This window comes from Esox lucius, chromosome 21, assembly GCF_011004845.1.
Source record: "Esox lucius isolate fEsoLuc1 chromosome 21, fEsoLuc1.pri, whole genome shotgun sequence".
Lineage (NCBI taxonomy): Eukaryota > Metazoa > Chordata > Actinopteri > Esociformes > Esocidae > Esox > Esox lucius.
The window spans coordinates 7,452,349-7,457,768 of record NC_047589.1 but is presented as its reverse complement, the minus strand read 5'-3'; the positions used below and the strand labels follow the sequence as shown (position 1 = coordinate 7,457,768).

The 5,420-nt window shown below is 40.0% G+C and overlaps 1 long non-coding RNA gene across 1 annotated transcript; it reads right to left on the bottom strand.

The window, feature by feature from the left end:
* Positions 1–884: 884 nt before the first annotated feature.
* On the bottom strand, positions 885–5,120 carry LOC109615344. Its single transcript, XR_002196341.3, has 3 exons — positions 4,944–5,120; positions 4,351–4,409; positions 885–1,593 (listed from the first exon to the last, which is right to left on the bottom strand). It is a non-coding gene; the product is annotated as an uncharacterized LOC109615344 (long non-coding RNA).
* Between the last annotated feature and the right edge of the window lie 300 nt (positions 5,121–5,420).

Genomic DNA, 5,420 nt, shown 5'->3' with positions numbered 1-5,420 from the left:
GCAGGCTGTCCTTCCCCACATGGGTAACCTCTTCAACTCCAGGAGAAGATTTACAGCATCTGGACAGACACTAGATGCCCTGATGAGTTATACAGATGTGCAGATTAATGACTAAACCTTATAATCTGCCAATTCCAGTCAATGATGGCCCCTAGGCAAATAACAGATCCCCCTCTCCTACAGGAAGGAACAAAGGACAGATAACATTATTGCTCTAGGCAGATGAACAGATGGTCAGAGTACCTAGTGATGCTCTGATATTATACAGACGTGTGTCACAACCAAAAACAAGAGTTACATACCAGGTAATAGAAAAGCAGACATTTCTCAAATGTACATTAGTTCAAGAATTTCCATAACATAACCCAATGCTCATTCTGACAGAGCTTCAGAGTTTCTGTGTGGAGATGGGAAAAACTTCCAGAAGGACACCTGCCTCTCCAGAACTCAGTCCAATCTGGCCTTTATGGTAGAGTGGCCAGGTGAAAACCACTCCTCCATAAAAGGCTTGGAGTTTGCCAAAAGGCACCAAATGGACTCCCAGACCATAAGAAAGAAGATTCTCTGGTCGGATGAAACCAACTCTGTGCCTGAATGCCATGAGACCCATCTGGAGGAAACCAGGCACCCCCATCAGCATCCCTATGATGAAGCATGGTAGTGGCAGCATAATGCTGTGGGGGTGTTTTTCAGAGACGGGGACTGATAGATTAGTCAGGACCAAGGGAAAGATGAATAGAACAAAGTACACAGATCCTAAATGAAAAGGAGCTCAGACTGGGACTAAGGTATGAACATAGGGATATTCTGGAAAAGGTATAATTTGTAGGAAATAAAATATGGGAGCAAGCTCAATTCTATTTGTTTTTTATTTAGAGCTAGGTTACTGTGTCCAGAATACACAGTAATGGATAACACCCTATCATAAAGGGCTGGGTAAGTCTACAGACAAAAGGGAAGGAAGAGGCAGAAAAGGCTCATCATAAATGCAAGGAGTGAGAAACCTACTTATTGAATACTATATCAACTTTATGAGCTCTACCTTTCTTGTGGAGTTAGGTACAGCTTGTCAGTTCTGACCAATGGTATTCCAGATATACACCATAGATAAGTGCTGTTCTTAGTAGTGCCTTGATATATCCCTTAACGGTGGTATTGTCCATAAATCACAATCCCTATAGGTCTTATTGCTATGACAAACTTGTTACCAATGTAATTAGAACAGCAAACATTTATTTTTTCCCCATACCTGAAGTATACGGTCTGATGTTCCCAGGCTATAAGACAAATAGCATGTAGGGCTCGAACATACCAGTTCATAATATCATGTTGTTAATATCATCGACCTAAATAATCTCTTCCTATATGGTTATTAAATAACAGTGCCTGTTGGCTCTCTGTTACTGGAGACATGTATATTACACCGTAAACACTGTGTGCAGTCCAGCAGTGGGAGGGGTTCCACCCACCCAAGCTGCCTGTACTCTTCATCCAGCAGAGAGTTCTAAGTCTGGGTTGACTAATCCAGAGACTGCAGAGGGATCCAGCCCACACAACACTGGATAGCCCCCTCTTCTGAAAGCCTGCATATTTCTTAACAAGGAGAGAGAAAAACTTATTGGATTTTCTCTCATTTTATTGGATTTATGCACCAATAGATACAATGAGAGTTGCAAGGCCCTATGTGTTAAATAGGCTGTGAACCGATGATACATCCCCAGGTTCATGAGGGAAAAGGCACCACAAGGGTTAAAGGCCATTTATTCAGGCAAAGGATTCCGGTACATGGCGGTGGTAGTAGAAATGTCAGTGCTCAATGGGTTTCGGCCACAATTCAAAAAGTGATTTAGTTCAATTGGTGTTCTCCAGGCCTGAGATGAGCTTGAAGCTCTAAGATATCTAGAAAACCTGTCAGCCGCTTAGGACCCAGTGGGAACCCCTTAGGAAACTGCAGGACTGATTGCTTAATTCCCTCTCATAACAATTCTACAGCTCCTAATGGCTTTCTTTCTACGGATGTCACTTGATGTGATTTTGCAGATTCTAAGCCTTGGTGAATTTGTGCCTTTCCCATGTATTCACCATGCACATGGACTGATTGGTTATCGCCTTGCATTACTCAAGTTAATTTGCTATTTGTATCATTAGAACCTGAATAGTGTTTGTTGCCAGTGCAAGATTTTTTTTGATGAATTATATTGCACTGTGAACAAGAAGAAAACCGGTTTTACAGTTAGGTCTGGAAATATCTGGACATTGACACAATTTTCATAATTTTGGCTTTGTATGCCACTACAATGGATTTGAAATAAAACAACCAAGATGCAATTGAAGTGCACACTTTCAGCTTCAATTCAAGGGGTTGAACAAAAATATTGTATGAAATGTTTAGGAATTGCAAAAATGCTTCCCATCATTCTGGTACAGGTTGATCTTAGTTTCATCTGTCCAAAGAATGCTGTTCCAGAACTGGGCTGGCTTTTTTAGATGTTTTTTGGCAACGTCTAATGTTGGCTTTCTATTCTTGAGGCTTATGAACGGTTTGCACCTAGTGGTGAACCCTCTGTATTTGCTCTTGTGAAGTCTTCTCTTCATGGTAGACTTGGAAAATGACATGTCTACATCCTGGAGAGTGTTCTTCACTTGGCTGGATGTTGTAAAGGGGTTTTTCTTTACCATGGAAAGGATCCTACGATCATCCACCACTGTTGTCTTCCGTGTCTTTTTGTGTTGTAGAGCTCACCAGTATGTTTTTTTTTTCTCTGATTGTACCAGTGTTGATTTGACCACTCCTAATCTTCCTGCTTTCTCTCTGATGGATTATTTTTTTTGCTGCCTAAGGATGGCCTGTTTCACTTGCACTGAGTGCTCCTTTGACACAACATCCTTTGATGTTGTGGGTTCACAGCAACAGCTTCCAAATGTGAATGCCTCAACTGGAATCAACTCCAGACCATTTACCTGCTTAATTGATGACGAAGTAACAAAGGAATAGCCCACACCTGTCCATGAAACAGCATTTGAATCAATTGTCCAATTACTTTTGGTCCCTAGAAATTTACATATTAAAAAGTTGTAATTCCAAACCCTTCCTCAAATTTGGATGTGGATAGCATCAATTTAAAGTACTTTAAGCCCATATTCATTATTTAACTGTAACTTGAATGTATTTTGGTTAACAGCCACAATAATTGGAAAAAAAGTGTCAGTGTCCAATTATTTCCGGACCTAAATGTATGTGTTTATTTTTTTAATTAAAAAACGTATTATTCAAATCTATATTTTATAGAAAATAATGACAGTGTGGAACTTGTTTTATTTGTATCCTGAAGTTATTTGTCAGACCGCCTGCACCTACCAAGGGCCTGAAAAATATAGGCCACCACAAGCATAAATTGTTGAGGCCTTTGCGATCCACAGTGTTGATAAAAAGTCGCTGGCAGTGAATTCAATAACATAAGGCCCTGAATAAACTGTAGGAGACCACAAATATTCTTCAAAATTAAACAAAATTAAGTAAATGTACAATTCTAAGGAGATGCTCTTTATCAGCAGTAACTGATTAATGTTGAATAGGCTTACTGCCTGTCTTCTGCCAGTAACACTGCACGTTTTGTTATTCATAACAACCACATTATAATGTCTTTGAAGATATTGTGCTGAGGCGATTTGGCTTAGGGTTTGGTGTCAAAGTCGTGAATTTTCTGCTGACTCTATTTATTTGAGTTAATCTGTCATTACACAACAATGAGAGGAAGTTCATGAGAATTTCTCTAATCCCTGCAATTTATTTTGGTAAATTTGGGAATGTCACCCCCTTTGGAATTTCCAAGAAAGTTAGTGTTTTTGCAGTTAGTGTCTTTGCATGTGTGCAGATGCAAGTGTGTATATCTACAAATATGTCTTTTGTTCTAAATGACATTCTTGGACATGGTTGTGTGTTTGTGTGTGTGTGTGTGTTTTGAAAAGTGTCCACTTCCGTGATTAAGGAAGGAAGAGCTTTTTATCTGGGATATGAATGTGAGTGCACTTCTGTATCCGCAGCACTACTCACTCAGCAAAGAGTTCAAAACGCAGAGCAAGGGTTAGGGGTCAGGAGAACAGAGGGAGCATAATACAGTAAGTAAGGGGAAAGACTAAGACCAACATACAATAGGCTATGTCAGCAGTGCTTATGTTTTCCTTGATGATTCAAAAATTGCTGTGTTGCAGTGACTCAATATGTAACTGAACTATTGTGCTTCATGTATGAGAAATGTGCTAACCCACTTGTAAATCTTGACCTTTAACCCATTGACGCGTACTATCACACCGGTGTGATTAGAACGTGTAGTGGTGCGTTCCATTTACCTCGGAAGTTGGAACTCACTGACGTCTCACCCAAGTTTACCTAAGTTGATCTTGTTCCACTGTCAAAAGTCAGAAAACAAGATGGACGCGCCATTAAAGCCTTTAATGTGCTTGCCCTTTCGGAATATATACAATGTTTTTCATTGTATTGAAAAATTTTTTGACCGCTTTTTAATCGGCTTAACCTGTACCTGGACAGGCGAGTGCTCTTCAGAATATTCTAACGGAATTCCGACTTCCTGAGTTGGAATTCTGACATGAGGGGGCATTCCAGTTGAAACCTTGAACTTGGAAAATGTAAATTCCGACCTCCGAGTACAAATGGAACGCGCCATATGTACAAGTGACGCAATGATCACTGGTCAGACCGCGCTTTTATTCACTTACATTTAGTTCAAAGTGTTTTTTACTTAATTTCCTTATTGGAATTGTTTGAAGATCTACACTATGAAATTAACGAGGTAGCAAACGTTCTAATCAGGACAAGGGTTACTCACGTACCAACACAGCCAACACTACAGTCATATTTTCCAAAAATAAACATAATACGCCTTACACAAAAACGAAAGTTATTAGCGACTAGAACATCTTACCATATCCTGGGAGAGCTGACGACGAGTCAAAATCATTGTGTAAAAACTTTCTAGAAGTTAAGTTACCTGAAGCTATAGCTAACGCTTCTGGGCACTGCCATGTTTGTTCGTCAAGCAAAGATAAAGAAAGGCGAAAAATATGACCTGATGGCCATTTACATTTGCTCGTCTTCCGGAAAGATTTGATAATCTTTGGTCAGATACTGTATAGATGAGAGCAGCCAGACATCAATCTCCTCTCGCCCGACCGACCACGCCCCTTTTGGGGGACAGCCAGTGCTGTAAAAGTGTGGAAGACAATGGCGCAAAATTGGAAATATTACTGGTACCATGTCTAAAAGATGCTGCGTTATGTTTTGCGCATTAAATAGGAGGGGGAAAAAAACTAGTTTAAGCTTTTCTTTACTTCCCAAACAAAAGCGAAGGGCACAGTGTTGCCAAGTCCCCTTGTAATTTTTTTGGAAGTCGCTTGAAATA